The sequence below is a fragment of the Peromyscus leucopus genome, chromosome 7 (assembly GCF_004664715.2).
Source record: "Peromyscus leucopus breed LL Stock chromosome 7, UCI_PerLeu_2.1, whole genome shotgun sequence".
NCBI lineage: Eukaryota > Metazoa > Chordata > Mammalia > Rodentia > Cricetidae > Peromyscus > Peromyscus leucopus.
The window spans coordinates 102,044,506-102,063,818 of NC_051069.1; positions in this window are offsets into that span (position 1 = coordinate 102,044,506).

Below are 19,313 nucleotides of genomic sequence, written 5' to 3' on the forward strand. Positions count from 1 at the left end.
TCACGGATCCTGGTCACTCGAGACGCCTTGACCCAGAAATGGCTATCCTGACCTGGAACTGGCTAGGCAGAAGTGTCTGCCGGGCATATGCAAACACGACTGACCGTGGGGGCGTGTTGTGAACCCTTCAGTAGGAACATAAGGAAAGGAGAGTGACCAAGAATGGCTCCTGGTTTGCATGCCTGTGGGTGTGACTGTTTGGTGAGATCATGTATTAATAGTGGAAAACTAGTGGATAACTCACTGGGGAGGGTGGGAGGGTGGGGAGGGTGCTTGCCCCCACATTATTAGAGTCATTGCAGTGATGATATGTAAGAGACTGAGTTCTACAAATTGGTGTTTGCAGAGGAGTCAGCATTCAGCATGCAAATTACTTATAAATCTGTGGGACTATAAAGGGTCCCATAAAATAGGTCAAAAATTATCAGGAGGTAAAGGTTCAATTTAGGGTTTTTTTTTTTTAACTTAAAAATTTATGTATGTGTGATGGGGGTGTGCAGATGCCACAGACTGTGTTTGGAGGTCAGAAGATAACTTTTCAGGATTGGTTCTCCTGCCTTGTTTCTGAGGCAGAGTCTGTCTTGTTTCTGCTGTGTTGGCTGAGTACTCCAGACTACATGGCCTACAAACTGATAATTCTCCTGTTTTCAGCTTCCATCTCACTATAGGAGTTGTGTGTAATGAGTCTTTCTCTGTCCCGCCAGCCTGCTCCCAAATAATGACACAGAGACTTCTTAGTAATTATGAAAGTTCAGCCTTAGCTTAGGCTTGTTTCTAACTAGCCTTATAACTTAAATTAACCCATTTCTATTAATCTACATGCTGCCATTTGTCTTGTGGCTTTTACCTACCCTCCCACATGTGCTGCTTCTTCTGCGTCCAGCTGGCTACTCTCCTCTTTTCTTCTTCCCAGAATCCTCTCTATCCCAGGAAGTCCCACCTAACCTTTTCCTGCTAGTGGCCATTCAGCTCTTTATTATACCAATCACAGCAATACATCTTCATGTAGATGTAACCAACCGTCTTATTAAATAAGAAACACAGAACCAATGTAAAAGAGAAAGCCAAGAGGTCAGAGCTCAGAGCTAAAATCTCACCCTTCCTTCTGTGGTGGTCCTAGCTCTCTGAAAGAGACCTATTTCCTGTGTGTATGTCTTTTCATAGTCTTTTGTTCTGCCTTCTCATTGTTTATAAACCCAAACACGTGACTGCCTCGTCACTGTTTGTATGTACAGCCCCCCAGGTCTTAAAGGTGTATGTCTCCAATGCTGGCTGTATCCCTGAACACACAGAGATCTACCTAGATCTTCTACCAAGTGCTGGGATTAAAGGTGTGTGCCACCACCGCCACACTCTTGCTATGGCTCTAATAGCTCTGACCCCCAGGGAACTTTATTTATTAACATACAATCAAAATCACATTTCAGTACAATTAGAATACCACCACATCTTCATACAGTGCTATGGGATGTTCTGTATGGCAAATGTATTGCTCTGATTGGTTAGTAAATAAAACACTGATTGGCCAGTAGTCAGGCAGGAGGAAGTATAGGTGGGACAAGGAGGAGAATAATTCTGGGAAGAGGAAGGCTGAGTCAGAAACACTGCCAGCCGCCACCATGACAAGCCACATGTGAAGATGCTGGTAAGCCACGAGCCACGTAGCAAGGTATAGATTTATAGAAATGGGTTAATTTAAGATATAAGAACAGTTAGCAAGAAGCCAGCCATGGCCATACAGTTTGTAAGCAATATAAGTCTCTGTGTTTACTTGGTTGGGTCTGAGTGGCTGTGGGACTGGCAGGTGAGAGAGATTTGTCCTGACTGTGGGCCAGGCAGGAAAACTCTAGCCACAATACAGTGTAAACAAATATTTCAAAACAGTTGTGGGATTATAAATGTTCACCATTGCATCCAGCTTTATTTGTTGTTTTGCTTTGTTATTTTTGTTGTTGTTTGGTTGTTTTTGGTTTTTTTTTTTTGAGACAAGGTCTCTTCTATGTAGCCCTGGCTGTCCTGGAACTCACCAGGCTGGCCTTAAACACACAGAGATCAACCTGCCTCTGCCTCCTAAGGCACACACTGATGCACCTGGCTTCATCCAGATTGTGTGTGTGTGTGTGTGTGTGTGTGTGTGTGTGTGTGTGTGTGTGTGTTCTGAGGATCAAACTCAGGTGATCAGGCTTGAACAGTAAGCGCTTTTGACCAGTTAAGCTGTCTTGCTAGCACATGATTATTTTTTAAGATGGAAAATGCTAGAGGATCTTTTGTGTTGGTTGACAAAACTGATTCATTGAGGGAAAATGAAGATTCTTAGTAGAGAGGGGCTAGAGATGTGCCTTGGCAGTTAAGAGTGCCTGTTGCCCTTGTAGAGGACCAGAGTTTGGTTTTCAGCACCAAATCCATTGAGCAGCTCCAGGGGGTCCGACCCTCTTCTGTCCTCCAAAAGGCACTGCACTCAAATGCACACACACACACACACACACACACACACACACACACACACACACAAATACACAATTTAAAATAAAAATGTGGGTGTGAAGAAATGGCTCAATGGTTAAAAGCAAAAGCACATACTGCTCTCCCAGAGGAACCAAGTTTGATTCCCAGGACCCACATTAGGCAGCTCACAATCACCTGTAGCTCCAGCCCCATAGGACTGAACACTCTCTCCTGGCCTCCAAGGGTAACTGCATTCATATTCACATACCTACACATAAAACACGTTTATAAATAATTCAAAATAAATCTTTTTTAAAAATTGCTTCCCAAAGTAAATAAAGTGCCTCAATCTGTGGTGCCAGGAAGGAAGGAAGGAAGGAAGGAAGGAAGGGAGGGAGGGAGGGAGGGAGGGAGGGAGGGAGGGAGGAAGGAAGGAAGGAAGAACTGCTTCAATTCCACATAGATGTGCCATCACCAAAGGAGCCAAATACATGAAAGGAGCAGAGAGTATAGCTGGAAGTTTTCCAGTGTCCCACCTAGTCCCACAGCCACTCAGACCCAAATAAACACACAGAGACTTATATCAATTAAGAATTACATGGCCGTGGCCTACAGCTCAATTTTCTTGCTAGCTAGCTCTTATAACTATACTCAGCCCATTTCTATTAATCTGTATGTCGCCACGTGTTCCATGGCTTTACCTGTGTGCCATATTACATACTGCTCCCTGGATGGTGGGATGGCATCTCCTCTGCCTCTGCCTTTCTTCTTCCTGTCTTTCTCCTGGCCTTCCTGCCTGCCTCTGAGATGCCTTGCCATAGGTCAAACAGCTTTATTTATCAACCAATCAGAGCAACACATATTTGCAGCATACAGAAAACATCCCATGGCACTTCCCCTTCTTTCTAATCAAAAGGGAAGGTATTAACTTTAACATAGTAGAATTACATATAATAGAACAATTATCAAGCAAGAATTACAGTTATACTATCTAGTCTATTTGTTTTTGGAAAAATTAAAGAAAATACTTTATCATCTAACTTACTTCTGTGAGTCTAAATTTTCATATCTAGTTTATCTTTTTTTTATAACCAAGGAAAATTATAACTATCTAGTCTTCAACTACATCAAAGACCCCAGAAGGATATAATATTACCTAAGTAAGCAGTAAGAGAATTGTAAGTACCTTCTAAAAATCTACAATGAAAGAGACAGCTGCCTGCCTGGATAATCATCCAAAGTTCCCCTGTAATGTTGTGGCATCCATCTTCAGCTAATAGGTCTAGTCTCTCAGTCACTTTTCCCTGTGTCTTGTAGAATGTCTGGCAGTTTCCTCTGTGATGCAGCAGCCTGAAGAACCATTTCACCCCATTTTGGCAAATTCAGTGGTCATTTTCTTATGAGTCCTGCATGTCCAGTTTATACAACATATTATCAGCAGTCCAGGCAAGAGCAGTTTCTTGCCCAAATGGCCTTTGTTATTTTTTGGTTTGTTTGTTTTGGGTTTTTTTGCAGGGGGGGGGGCTTCGAGACAGGGTTTCTCTGTGTAGTTTTGGTGCCTGTCCTGGATCTCACTCTGTAGACCAGGCTGGCCTCAAACTCACAGAGATCCACTGGCTCTGCCTCCTGAGTGCTGGGATTAAAGGCATGTGCCACCACCGCCTGGCTCCAAATGGCTATTTTTATCAAGAAGAAGATAAACTCCATATAGAATGTCTTCAATGCCCATCTTTCTCTTTGAAGTAAATCAGTACTGCCAGGAGCAGACATGTCTTACTGTCCAGAAAGTCGTAAGTTTTTAAAACATTTTAAATGCCATATCCTGTAGGTCTTTGAAGTGTTTAAAGATTATCTATCTATCTGATATATATCTACCTATACCTAGAAAACTTAACTAACATGACTATAAGTGTTATTATCATAGATGACTAATTATTAATCTATTTCTTAATTACACATTACGATTTTAAATGAGTTGCATAAACATAATACCTTAAACAAGAGTAGAAACATGCATATAGTGTAACAAAATTAACTTTAAATTTGTGTCAATAAACTAAAATCCATAGCAATGTAAAACATTTGAAACAAGTTGTTGCTTTTTAAAAGTAGATTCAATAATCTACCATTTTATCCTATCATATCTATATCCTACATTTCTATATCATATCCCCATTTCTTCTTTTAGAAAGAGATTGACTATGACTAATAACAATTTACAACCAACAATCTAAACAAAGACAAACATCCATAATCCATTTTTGGGAATGTGATCCTAGTGTTCTACGTTACTTCCTGCTGATAGAGGGCACTGGTAGTCTTATGGGGACACAAAGAAAATTTTAGGATTATGGTCAAGTCCTGACTGGAATAGTCTGTGAGGCTGTAATCTCTGAGCCAGTTGCCTTGAAGCTGTTCTGGATGTTGGATCATCTGGAGACCTCTCAGGGGGTCTTGGATAATCAAACCACATTAGCATAGAAGTAATCCATAGATTCTCATCTTGGATTACTTTTTGTTTGCAGAAACAAAAGCAGAACTGCTTTTCCAAAGTAATGTATCCATAGACACAAATTTTGAAGTCAAGATACCTTTAAAATATATATAATGGTTTAATGTAGCAGCTTTTACAATCAAATGTCTTTCTGTAGTTAAAAATCCCAAAGACAACACAATCCAGATTTTCTGTGTGATATCCATCTTTTTTTTTTTCTTTTTTTTTTTTTTTTTTTTTGGTTTTTCGAGACAGGCTTTCTCTGTGTAGCTTTGCGCCTTTCCTGGAACTCACTTGGTAGCCCAGGCTGGCCTCGAACTCACAGAGATCTGCCTGCCTCTGCCTCCCGAGTGCTGGGATTAAAGGCGTGCGCCACCACCGCCCGGCTGTGATATCCATCTTTATGTGACTTATTTTTTATATCACTTTTACTGTCTCTATAAATACTTTATTTTTAAAACTATTTATATAACTGTCTATCCTCCTTTTACTCTCTCTTCCAAGCCTATGTGCATTTTTACACATAATGTAAACCATTTAGAGGTTTATTACATCTGAATCTTTCTGTGAATCTATTGCTTTAAACTGCAGCATGGCTGGGGCTGAAATGGCAGCCCTGGCTGCTGGCTCCACCCACCTCACCTTCCCACCAGCTCTGGGAGACCTGCTTACTGCCAACTCGTGGCCTGGAGATGCCTCTGTGTACTGCGGCAGGAATCCACCATGCCACTTAGCTTATGGCTGCTGGCGGCCAGCTCCAGCTCACAGGCAGCTCTCGGGAGATGAGTCTCTATACTGACACTGGCATGAGACTGTGAGACTAGGAAGCCAAGTGTAGCTCCGTTTCTGTGCATTCAGAACCTTTAAGCTTTGTTAGGTCTATTTGGACCAGTCCCCAATGGTGAGTGCCAAATGTAGCTGGAAGTTTTCCAAGGTCCTGCCTGGTCCTACATGGTGCCCAGCGTGGGGCATGAACCCACAACTTTGAGATTAAGAGTCTCATGCTCTACCAACAGATCCAAGAGTGTATAGGAGGAGAGGTGAGCCATAAGAAAGATGAAGAACACAGCGGATGAAGCAGAAAAGGAAACTAACATAGGTGTGGGGCTGATACTGTAGACCAGGTGCTGGCCTGCCTTGCCTGAAGCCCTGGGTTTGATCCCAGCACTGGATAAACTAGATGTGATGGCACACACAGTAATACACCTTTCAAATGCTGGGGTTGCCAGCATGCACTATCCTGCCCAACCTTAATGACTAAGTTTTTATCTGACCTCCCCATAGGGTGTAAGCTTCATGGGAAAAAAGTGTGTTCATTTTATATAGTATTATGAACACCCCTTGACTTCAATGGATCTGTGTCTTTGTCTCATGTAAACTGACTCATCATAGACCAAAATGTATTGACTATCTCTAACCAATAAACATCATTACTTAGCAACATGATACGCTGTGAGGTACAGTTTGCTTGCCTTCAGGATTGTGTGGCAGACTGGCTCACTGTACTGCCTGGTATCATAAGGGAATATCAGACAGCAAAACCAAGGAAAAGGTCAACCTTGTTGTGTGGCCAAGTACGACCTTGAACATGGATCCTCCTGTCTCTATCTCCTGATAACTGAGGTTACAGCTATTCACCACTGTGGGGAGCCAGACCAACCCAAGATTTTCTGGGGTCCCTGCTGAAAGGACAAAGGGAACTTTATTCTGTGTCCTTGTCCAGGAGTGGACTTGGCAAGGACGGTCTAGGGCTGGAGCCAGTGCCTCCTCAGAGGAGTCAAGATTATGGCTTCTGAGGACCCGACTCTTCCTCCTGGGCTGTGGTTATCAGTCCTTGGGCAGCTGTGTCTGAGGTACCCTGTGTTCTCTGCTGACCTTGGCCATCCCACCCCCCACCCCACCACCACCACCACCACCACCGCCGCCATAAATACTATATATAACACTGTACTTCCTTTTTTTTTTCTCTCCAAGACTTGATTTCTGTGTAACAGCTCTGTCTGCCTAGATCTCCCTCTGTCGACCAGGCTGACCTCAAACTGACAGTGATCCACCTGCCTCTGCCTCCAAAGTGCTGAGATTAAAGATGTGTGTGTGCCACCACGCCTGATTTATGTCTTGTGTCTTTATTTCTCATACCTGATCCTCCTACTCAACACCTCATCATTCCAGACCCTTATCTTTGCTGGTTCAGGACACACCACCACACCTAGATTTCCTTATTCTTCATTTTTCTTCACTGTCTAAAATTATGTTAATGTCTTCCTTTGGTTGTTCACTGCCTATGACTACCACTAAAATGCATAAAATGCACCACAAGAGAGGGACCTTGGTCTTTCCAGATGCCCGATGTCTAGAAAGTGTGTGTTTAGTGCACTGAAGACTTAATGATACAGGTTTCCTAATATAGGTTTACTCATTGTCTTAGGAATAAGGGTATCCAGAATATATGGTTTGCTTGTCAGGGGAAATGTTTCTGTAAATGAGAGAGAGAAGAGTAGGATGAAGCTAGCCTGGGACACACAGTCAGAAACCCCAGCCTGGAACCTGCTGTCAGCTGAAGTCGGACCCAGTTTGAGCCCATGGGGATACTCTAAGTCATGAACTGCACCACAGACTGGGTAGCACTTTAAAGCCGAGGCCAGCTTTATTTAATCCAAGATGGTCAATCATTAGATTCTAGATTTTTTACATGTATTTTGTGTACATGTGCCACAGCATGCACAGGTTAGTTAAGGCAGCAAGAGTTACCGCTCGCCTTACGTCTTGGGAGCCCCAAGAATTGAACTCAGATCATCAGGCTTAGTAGCAGGTGAACTACGCGCACTGAGGTACATCAGCAGCCCAGTTTCCAGTTACTATCAGATGCTTTCGGGAAGCATGTGCTGTCTGCCAGCCACCTTTCCATTCTCTGGAGGAGGAGGCAGCTGTGTGAAGGGAGCTGGCACCAGTCACAGCTACCAGGGAGTGGACACACTGGTTTGTTAAAAGGAATGCAGATGGGACACTATTTTCAACATATATTGGAGGTGAGGGGATCCTACAGAATTAAAAAAAAAAACCACTAGATTCAATAATATAATTTAATAAAATGGCAAGCTAGAATGTTAATGTATAGAAATCTCTACAATAAAGCCAGGCTTTGTGACACACACCTGTAATCCTAGCCCAGCCCTTGGGAAGTAGAAGCAGGAGGATCAGGAGTTCAAGATTAGCCACAGCTGCATGAAGTCATATCTCAAGAAAAAGGGGGAGGGAAAGAATCACAGAGAGAGAGAGAGAGAGAGAGAGAGAGAGAGAGAGAGAGAGAGAGAGAGAGAGAGAGATTTTAATATAATAGGTAAACACTAAACTTCAATAATACAATACAGCATAAAATATACTTTTATTATATGTAGAATGGAGAAAACCTTGTGTATTGCTTTTGTGTCTATCTGTATTACCAAACAGCAGAATGAACCAACTTAGGGAGGAAATGTTTAGTTTTTTGGGTCAGAGTTTCAGAGAGCCTCAGTCCATCATGGCAGAGAAGGAAGTATGTGTGGCAGAGGCTCCTCTTGTGATTACAGACTAACAGAGTTCTAGAACTACAGGCCAAGCAGCACCCTCAGAGGCTCAGTCCCAGTGACAGCTTCTCCCAGTCAGGCCCCACTTCCTAAAGGTTCTGTAGCCTTCCAAAGTATTGTCACCTGCTGGGGACAGACGTCAAAACTTGAGCTTTGGGCTCAAGGTAATAGCATTTGCCATGCAAAGCTGATGACCCAAGTCCACCCCTGGACCTCTGACCCCTGACCCCTGGACCACTGGACCCCTGGACTCCTGGAAGGAAAGACTGACTCCTGGCTGTTTTCTGACCTCCACACATGTATGCACGTGCACACACACAAATAATCATTTAAAATCACTCAGTTGAGGCTTATGGCCTCTCATTTTCATTCAGCCCAATCCTACCCTAGTTACGAATTTAACCTCAGCCTAGAACCCTTGAATCTGATGTTTCGCCTTTGTTTTTTGAATTCTATGTCACCTAGCATGAAAACAACTCCTCTGAAAGGCTGCCATCCTGTGTGGCTGTATATACCTTATCTGAGGTCAATGGAAGGAACTATACTCGCCAAAGAAAATCACTGGTCTCTTATGATATCCAGGTCGCCATTTGTTTTTGGTGAGTTGTTCTGTTTTCATAATGAATCTGGTGTGTGTGAACTCTGTGACAGGGGCTCATTTCATTAACGCAAAGAAAACCGAGAGAGGGAGAGGAAGTGATGGACATGGACAAAATATGGCAAATGTTGGTAATGGTTTGAGGGCAGGTCATGCTTGTGCACAGATCTTCCATGCTTTTTAAATTGTCTAAAAAGTGTGTGTGTGTGTGTGTGTGTAATGCAGACATGCACATGTTACAGTGCTCATGTGGAAGTCAGAAGACAACTTTGGGGATGGGGAACTGATTCTCTTCTTCTGCCTTGGGCCCTGGGGATCCAAACCAACACCATCAAAGTTGCTCAGCAATGCCGGGCGGTGGTGGCCCACGCCTTTAATCCCAGCACTTGGGAGGCAGAGGCAGGCGGATCTCTGTGAGTTCGAGGCCAGCCTGGGCTACCGAGTGAGTTCCAGGAAAGGCACAAAGCTACATAGAGAAACCCTGTCTCGAAAAACCAAAAAAAAAAAAAAAAAAAAAAAAAGTTGCTCAGCAAGAACCTTTACCTGCTAACCCTTCTCACAGGACCCTTTTCTTTCTAATGAAGACAAGTGAGAGTGGCTCTCATTTAGCCCAGGCTAGTCTCTACTTTCTAAGTGCTGGCATCACAAGCGTGTACCAACACATTTGGTGTTAAAGAAAACTGGTATTTTTTGAGTTTTGTTTTTGTAGTACAAGGAATCAAACCCAGTGCCTCATGCATGCATGGCAAACACACTACCAACTGAACTACATCCCTAGGCCCCTCTTTGTTTTATACTTTTATTTATTTGTTTGTTGTTTGTTTGTTTGTTTTTTGAGACTAGGTTTCTCTGTGTAACAGCCCTGGCTATCCTGGAGCTCTCTTTGTAGACCAGGCTGGCCTTGAACTCTCTGAGATCTGCCTGTCTCTGCCTCCCGAGTGCTGGGATTCAAAGTGTGCATCACCACGCCTGGCCTCTCTTTATTTTTTATATTTGAAATTTTACATAACAAAAAGTTACATAATTTTTCATACACTGGAAGATTAAACACTGAAAAATTGTTAAGCATGATTTAATTCTGAATAAGCTGAATTTTTATTTTATTCACATGTTCAAGACATAATTTCTTATCACACTTTTATACATATGATAAAAATTTGTATTACATTTCGGCCAGGTGGTGGTGGCACACGCCTTTAATCCTAGCACTCGGGAGGCAGAGGCAGGCTGATCTCTGAGTTCAAAGCCAGCCTGTTCTACAGAATGAGTTCCAAGACAGCTAGCGTTCTTACACAGAGGCCTGTCTTGAAAAAAAAATATTACATTTCTTTATTTTCAGGGAGGGGCACACATGTCACAGCCCATGTGTGGAGGTCAGAGGACAGCTTAGGAAATCACTTCTCTTCTACTATGTAGGTTCGGTGAATTAAACTCAGGTCATTGGGCTGGAAGGCAAGTGTGTTTAGCTCTTGAATCATCTCATCTGTTCGAACTGTATATTTTTTAAAAGATTGGTTATATATTTTTTAAATTGTGTGTGTGTGTGTGTGTGTGTGTGTGTGTGTGTGTGTGTGTACATGTGAGTGCAGGTGCCAGGAGAGATCAGAGTCACAGGTGATTGTGAGCTGCCAGATCTGGGTGCTGGGAACCTAACTGAGGTCCTCTGCAAAAGCAGTACATCCTTAAGGATTGAGCCATCTCTATAGCTCCATATTTTTTTTACTTTTTTATTTTTATTTATTTATTTTTTTTTTTTTTTGGTTTTTCGAGACAGGGTTTCTCTGTGTAGCTTTGCGCCTTTCCTGGAGCTCACTTGGTAGCCCAGGCTGGCCTTGAACTCACAGAGATCCGCCTGGCTCTGCCTCCCTAGTGCTGGGATTAAAGGCGTGCGCCACCACCGCCTGGCCTAATTTTTTTTTTTTAGACAAAAATCTCCCTCGGTAACTCAGACTAACATTGCACTTACCGTCATCCAGTCTAGGCTTCCTCAGTGCTGAGATTGCAGACAGAATTCACTATGCCCGACTTACTTTTTTAAGGATTTATTTTTATCTTTTATTTATGTGTGTTGTCTGTGTGAGTACATGCCACATGTATTCTGGGGCCCTTGGAGTCCAGAAGGCAGCATTAGATGCCCTGGAGCTAGAATTGCAAGTGGTTATAAACTGATTCCGGTGCAGGGAACAGAACACAGGTCTGTCCTCTGGAAGCAGTACGTATTGCAGATTGTGAACCATCTCCCCAAACCCTCATGTCTGTTTGTTTTTCTTTTGTGAATGTGTGGTTATTGATTAGATAAGCTAATTTAGATCTTTACAAATTTTTATTAAAAAGCACCAATCTGGGGCTAGATATGGCTCAAAGATTAAGAGAATTGGCTACTCTTCCAGAGAGCCCAGGTTTGACTCCCAGCACCCATATGGTGGCTTCCAATTCATGCAGGCAAAATACCAATACACACAAAATGAAAATTTTTAAAAATGTATCAACCTGATCTCTTCCAGTCTCTTTGAGGTGGTGAGGCATGAGGTGGGATGGGGCACAGAAGCAAGATTACAAAGGAAAGTCACCATTTGAAAAGTGTCCCAGCAAGACACATGCTGTGCTGCTGCTGTGTGTCAACTGGGGCTGGCCTGCTAAGCCCAAGAGAAAGTACAAACAGTGTGCCAAGGCTGAGAGTTGACTGGCTCAAAAAGAGCACTTTAAACATGCCTGTCACAGACTCAGACATGGATTTCACGAAGGGGCAACACCAGCCAAGGGCACCCACTCATCTCAAGGATCTCAATGATCAATCATAATCATCCTGATTTTAAAACTAATATTAAAAGAAAAAAATCAATCCATTTAACTACCATCTTTTGGGAAAGAGATTGAGACAGTTTCTCTATGTAGCCCAGGTTGGCCTGGAACTTGCTTTATAGTGGAGAAGAACCTTGAACCTGTGGCCTTGCTGCCTCCACTTCATGGGTGCTGGGATTTCAGGCCACACCCGCCTTGATATCCTCCTTTTATCAGTGCCCAAGGGATTTCAGTAACAGCAAAACTGTGTCATATATCCTCTGAACCACAAGAGGGAGCTAAGGACTAGCAACATGCAGAAAGAAATTAGAATGACTAAGACCTTCTCAGCCTTTGGCAGTCTTTGGAGCTGAGGCTTTGAAGGAACAGCTGACTGCTCCCTGGAATCAGCATCCTCCTCCTTCTCCAGCAGAAAGGCCAGCATTGTTTCTAAACACTGAGACAAGTTGAACAGAATCTCCCCAGTAGGCGAAGGCGGGTAAATGACCTTGGGAAGGAGTGATGTGGAATGGGAAGGCTGGCTACACATTTGGCTGGACTGGGAGGATGATGTGTGCTTGGCTGAATATGTGAAGGGCAAGTTAAGCCACCCCTGACCCAAATAGCTCATGCCACAGTGTCCTGACCCCGCATGGAAAAGCGACTCTGGAGTTGGCCACGCTTCAGCAACACCTATGCCCTGGATGAGAGGAAGCCCTCTCTCATTACCCAGGGTTTCTTCGTTACCCCGGGGGACTTCCTTTCTTTTCTGTTGCTGTGATAGAACACCCTGACAAAAGCAGATTAGGGGAGACAGGGCTTGTTTTCACTCACAATTCCAGGTTACAGTCTATCCTGTGGGAAGTCAAGGCCGCGTGGATTTGAAGCAGCAAGACACATTACAACTGTAGTCAAAATCAACAAATTCACACATGCATGCTTGTGCTCACCTGGATTTCTCCATTCTTACACAGTTCAGGATCCTCTGTCCAGAGTATGCTGTCACTCATGATACACTGGTCTTCCCACTAATTAACATAACCCTCCATAGACATGCCCCCAGGCCAATCTAATCTAGACACTTCATTTCAGGTAATTCTACACTGTGCCAAATTGACAGTCCAAAGTAACCAGACCCAAATGGTGGAAAGACAGACCAGACACTCCAACTTGTCCTCTGACTTCTAAACATGCACACAAAATAAATATATGTAAATAAATAAGGTGGAGAGTAACTGAGGAAGACACCTGATACCAATCTCTGGCTTTATGTGCACACATAAACATGCCGTATACACACACCTCATACACCAACTGTTCAGTAGGATTTTTTTGTTTTGTTGTTGATGTTGATGTTGTTTTTGGTTTGGTTTTTGGTTTTTAAGACAGGGTTTCTCTGTGTAGCTTTGGCTGTCCTGGAACTCACTCTGTAGACCAGGCTGGCCTCAAACTCACAGAGATCCACATGCCTCTGCCTCCGAGTGCTCAGATTAAAGGCATGTATGTGCCACCACAACCCAGCTTTAATCAGTGTTTTTGGCTTGGTTGCTTGCTTGCTTTTTACTTTTTCTATTTTATTTGAGACAGGGTCTAGTGTATCACAGGCTGGCCTCAAACTCACTATAGAGCTGAGAATGCTCTTGAATTTCTGATCCTCCTGCCTCCAATATCTGATCTTTTAACTACAGCTATCCTGCTGTGTGTGAATAGCATCACCTACTATGGCTTTGCCTAGTTCCCTAATGGCTAATCATGTTGAACATTTTTTTCAATGTGCATATTGACCATCTGTGTATCTTCTTTTTTAAAGGCTTTTTAAATTATATGTGTGAGTAGTCTTTGTGTGAGTTTGTGCACATATGTGCAGTTGCCCATGGAAGTCAGAAAAGGATGTCTGCTCCCCAGGAACTAGAGTTACAGGCAATTGTAAGCCTTAGGATGGATGCTAAGAACTGAACTCAGGTCCTTGGGAAGATCAGCAAGTACTCTAAATGGGGAGCCATCCCTCTAGTCCTGGAGAAATGCTTATTCAGTTCCATGTCTTTTCTTAAATTATTTGTCCTTACTATTTAGTTCTAAGAGTCTTTCATATATTATAGATGCAAGTTTCTATATAGGTAAGATTTGGAAATAATTTCTCCCATTCTTCAGGTTATATTTCTACTTCATTTTCTCTTGTGGCAGGGTCTTGATAAGTAGCCCGCCCAAGCCTGGAACTCAATAGCTCAGACTGGTAAAATAACATGGCCTTCCCCATCTTCATGATGCCACTAATCAAGATGGTGGCCATGTCACATGACTGTTGTCATTTTGATGACAACATGACAATAAAGCCACGTGATTACTTTTTTGCCTGTGGTGAGCTCAGATCCAAGAGCCTATATGATGATTTTTTTTTTGTTTGTTTTTGTTTTTGTTTTTCGAGACAGAATTTCTCTGTGTAGTTTTGGTGCCTGTTCTGGAACTCACTCTGTAGACCAGGCTGGCCTTGAACTGACAGAGATTCTCCTGGTTCTGCTCCCGAGTGCTGGGATTAAAGGTGTGCACCACCACCGCCCCGCTATGTGATGATTTTTACCCAGACAGAAAAGCGTCCTCTGAGGACCACGTGGTCTAAGGCAATGGCGGACTAACCACACCATTGTCAGTTCTCCATTCCCTCATCCCTGACTCAAGAGACCCCTGGTGTAGAGGGCAAGAAGAATCCTGTACCCATAGACAGAAGGTAGGGAGTTAAACTTAGCATCATTTAGCTCCCACCGCATGGCTATTAGTCATCTAGAAACCTGAGAGAAAAAGAGACCTCTAAAAAAAAATGTGTGTGCACATGCATGTGCATGCATGCATGTGGAGGTCAGAGGACAACTTCATGTTTTCCCAGATCAGTCTTTCACTCCTGAGTCAGTAACAAGAGATGGCTCAGTGGTTAAGAGCACTGTCTGCTCTTCCAGAGGTCCTGAGTTCAGTTCCCAGCAACCACATGGTGGCTCACAACCATCCATAATTCAATCCGGTGCCCTCTTCTGGTCTGTAAGCATACTTGCAGACAGGATACTGTATACACAGTAAATAAATTTTTTAAAAAGAGAGAGAGCGACTACCCTGAAACTCCATAACATACCATCCAGAATGTGCAGTGTCTGACTTTTAACACATGGTTCATTATCCTAAGAACTGAGAAAACCTCATGTAATGAGAAAGGGCAGCAATGGTGACAACACCCAAGATGGCAGACACTGGAACAGTCTGAAAAGGCCTGGAAACAGACACCAGCGAGAGACTGTGGACATGCGGAAGCAAGGGAAAAAACAGGAAGTTTCCGTTAAGAACCAGGTGTGGTGGCTGTCTCAACACTATTCTTTTGCTGTGAAGAGACACCATGACAAGGCAACTATTATATGAGAAAGCAGTTAATTGGGGGTAATTACAGTTTCAGAGGGTTAATCCATTATCACCGTGGCAGGGAGCCTGGCAGCATGCAGGCAGACGCTGGAGCAGTAGCTGAGAACTACATCTTGATCTGTAAGCAAAGAGAGAAACTCTGGGCTTGGCATGGGCTTTTGAAACCTCAAAGCCCACCCCCAGTGAGGCATTTCCTTCAAGGCCACACCTCCTAACCTTTCTCATCCTTTCAAACAGTTCCACTCCCTGGCGACCAAGCATTCAAACATGTGAGCCTGTGGGGGCCGTTCTTACACACACCATCACAGTGGCGCCCACCTGTAATCTCAGCCCTCAGGAGGTTGAGGCAAGAGGATTCTTGTGAGTTCAAGCCCATCCTAGGGTACATAGGCTATGTCTCAAATAACAATAAAGTGTCAGCAAAATAAGTAAATAAAAGACATAAAGAAAATCCAAGTGAAAAAATTAACTGAAAAAATATGGTGATATTTTATTTGTGCTGAAATGTGATTTTGTTTGTATGTTAATAAAGTTGCCTGGAGATCAGAAGTCACAGCGAGCCGTAAGCAGGAGTCAGGCCATGGTAGCACACGTCCTTAATATGATCACATGGCAGGCAGAGTCTCTGTGGTCAAGGACACAGCCAAAGCAAGGTGACCTGAACTTTTAATCCCAGTACCAACCACAGAGACCTGAAGGTCTGTATAGACAGGCAGTGACGAGGAAATCATGTGGTTGGGTTTAGAGCCAATGAGAAGGCAGAACAGAAAGGCAATAAAAAGACAGGACACAGGAAGAAGGTCTCTCTCTGAGGGGAAGACTGCTCTGATCTCTGGGCTTTTAACTCTGCATTTAGCTCTGTGTTCTTATTTAATAAGACCATTTAGAATTTCATCTACAGAAAAAATGTAGAAAACATTAAAAACTAAGACAAGACACATAGTTCAGCTAGCCTTTGGTAGAGTGGAAGCCTACCTAGAATAATGCTACCCAGGACTCCCTCCCCTGTACTAGAGAAATAGGTCATGGAATCTCAGTATTTGGTGGTAGAAGGAGGATCAGAAGTCTCAGATCATTATCAGTGAGTTCAAGACTAGCCTGAACTACATGAAACCAAGTCCCAGGAAAGATGGAAACAATGTTTCAAAGACAATGGGAAGAGGGACGGAGAAATGACTCAGTGGTTTAAAGTGTGAACTGCTCTTGCAGAAGACCCACATTTGGTTCCCAGCACCCATACCAAGTGGCTCACTATCATCTACAACTCCAGCTCTAGGGAGATCTGATGCCTCTGACTTGTGAGGGAACCTGCACTCATGTGCACACATATCATTTACACAGAGAGAGAGAGAGAGAGAGAGAGAGAGAGAGAGAGAGAGAGAGAGAGAGAGAGAGAGAGAGAGAGAGAGAGAATTAAGAGTAAGGGCTGTCAACGTAAGTAGTGAGTCTTTCTGTCCCACCAGCCAGCTTCCAAATCATGACGTGAATTATGAAAGCTTGGTCTTAGCTTAGGCTTGTCCCACTAGCTTTGATAACTTAAATTAACACATGTTTTGAAATCTACGCTTCTTTACATGAATCTCTTACCTTTACTCTGTACTGCCCATCTGCTTCCTTAATGTCAGGCTGGTGACTCTGCCTTTCTTCTTCCCAGAGCTCTCTCTGTCCAGAAGTCTCATCTATACTTCCTGTCTAGCTATTAGCCATTTCGTTCTTTATTAAACCAGTCACAGTGACATATCTTCACACAGTGTAAAGGAATATTCCACAACAGACATGTGGTAGCTCATGTCTTTAATCCCAGCACTCTGGAGGCAGAGGCCAGCCTGGTCTACAGAGTGAGTTCCAGGACAGCCAGAGCTACACAGAGAAACTCTGTCTCAAAAAAATCCATAAAAAAGAGTAAAGGCTTGAAGAGGTGGTTCAGAACTCATATTGGTCTTCCAGGGGACCTGAGTTCTGTTCCCAACACACACACCAGGAATCTCATAACTGTAACTCCAGGTCCAGGCGTTTTGACACCCTCTTTTGGCCTCCACAGATAATGCACTCACATGCACAAACCCACATTCACACACACACATACACACACTTTTACAAATAAAAATTATAATAATAATAGTATAAGCCTTGAAAGCAGTGGTTCTCAATCTGTGGGTCATGACCCCTTTGGCAAACCTTTATCTCCAAAAATATTTACATTACAATTTATAACAATAGCAAAATTACAGCTATGAAGTAGCAACGAAAATAATGTTATGGTTGGGGTCAGCACAACATGAGGAGCTGTAGTAAAGGGTCGCAGTGTTAGGAAGGTGAGAACCGCTGCTTTAAGGAAGAGAAAAGATCCTTCCTATGTCCAGCTCTGACATACTCCAATAGGCAGAACTTTTTTCCATGCTGGCAGACCTGACATCTTGAGTGATGGACCCACATCTCCAGGAGTGCCAGCCAGTGGTTGCTACGAAGCTAGAGGTGTGGTGGCACCAGGCAGTGGAAAGCAGGTAGCCCAGGGCCTGCCTGGGGGTTGAGAGGCCCCACCACCTTTGCCTTTCAGTTCTCTGAAGAACGCTGCTCTCTGACCATCCTGAACAGGACGCTCGGGAGAGCAGGCCCTGTGCACTAACCGCTTGTGGAGAACCCTGCACCATTCTTCATCACCCGTCTCTGGCCTGTTCCTGAATGTAGATATACTGAGGTTCTTTTGTGTAAAATAAAAATAAAAAATATACTGGCTAGGATCAGAACAGACTAGAGAAGACAAAATAAATCGGTGGACTTGGGGTTAGATTAGCAGGACACACGACTTTCAACAACATGAAGACAATGGACTAAAGGGAGACAGTGAACGGGACCTCAGGGACCAGCAAGTGGAACACAGTCTACCACCATGTTATGGAAGAGGAGAACAAGCATTGAGCTGGAACAAGAGATTGACAGCCCTGGGAGAATTTCACCAGAATTATACAGGGATCTGGATAATTCTAGGAGCCAACTGAGCCCCGCCAGTTCCTCCTGTGCTGGGGGTGGAGCACAGGGTGTGCCAGGCAATCACCATCTCTGAGCTGCGCTTCCAGCGCCATAATCAAGCTTCTGAAAAACCAAAGACAGAGAAAAGAACCCTTGAGAGAAATGAAAGAGAAACAATGACCTACCCACAGAGAAAACCAATTCCTTGGACAACAGATTTCTCACCCCAAACCAAAGGAAGCAGTACAAGAATTCTCAAGTGTAAAGAACTGTGAAACTAGAATTCTATATCCAGCAAAAATATTATCCAGAATAAAGGGGGAAATGAACATTAAAAATAAGTTTTATATACCTATATATGTGTGCTGCATGTGGGTTTGGCATATTCAGAGTTGCGTGAATGTGTGTACACATGTGTGTGGACATGTCAGCGCACACACAGAAGCCAAAGGAGGGTGTCGGGCTTCCTACTCCCTGACCCTGGAGTGAGGTAGACAGACAGCAAGTCCCAGAAGTCCTCCTGTCTCCCACTGCTACAACACTGAAGTTTCAGGGGTTTATGGTCAGGTCTGGCTTTCTACATGCATGCTGAGGATGACCTGAGGATGGATACATGATGACCTCAGTCCTGCCAGCCCTCACCTACTGAGCCGTCCCCTCAGTCCCAGGAAATCACGACTCTTGTAAAAAGAACAACTACAAACAACTCATGGAGCTCAGCTGGTAGATCATATGCCTAAGAGTTTACACCAGTCCCCAGCACCAGAAACAAGACAAAGCACCCTAAAATAATGTAGAACAACCCTTAAAATGTGGCTAAAAACAACAACAAAATCCTTGAAACAGGGGAATTAAAATTAAAATAACATTTTCAAAAGGGTTAAAAATAGATGCTTCCGTGTCCAACCATGTTAGCTACTGCCCCGTTGTTCTGAGCAAAACACCTGACAAGGTCCCCTTAAAGGGGGGGGGGGGACTTCTTTTGGCTTTAAGAAGAGTAAAAAAGAAAAGCAAAGGAAAGAATAAAATAGAGGTAATTACAAGGGCACAATGAATT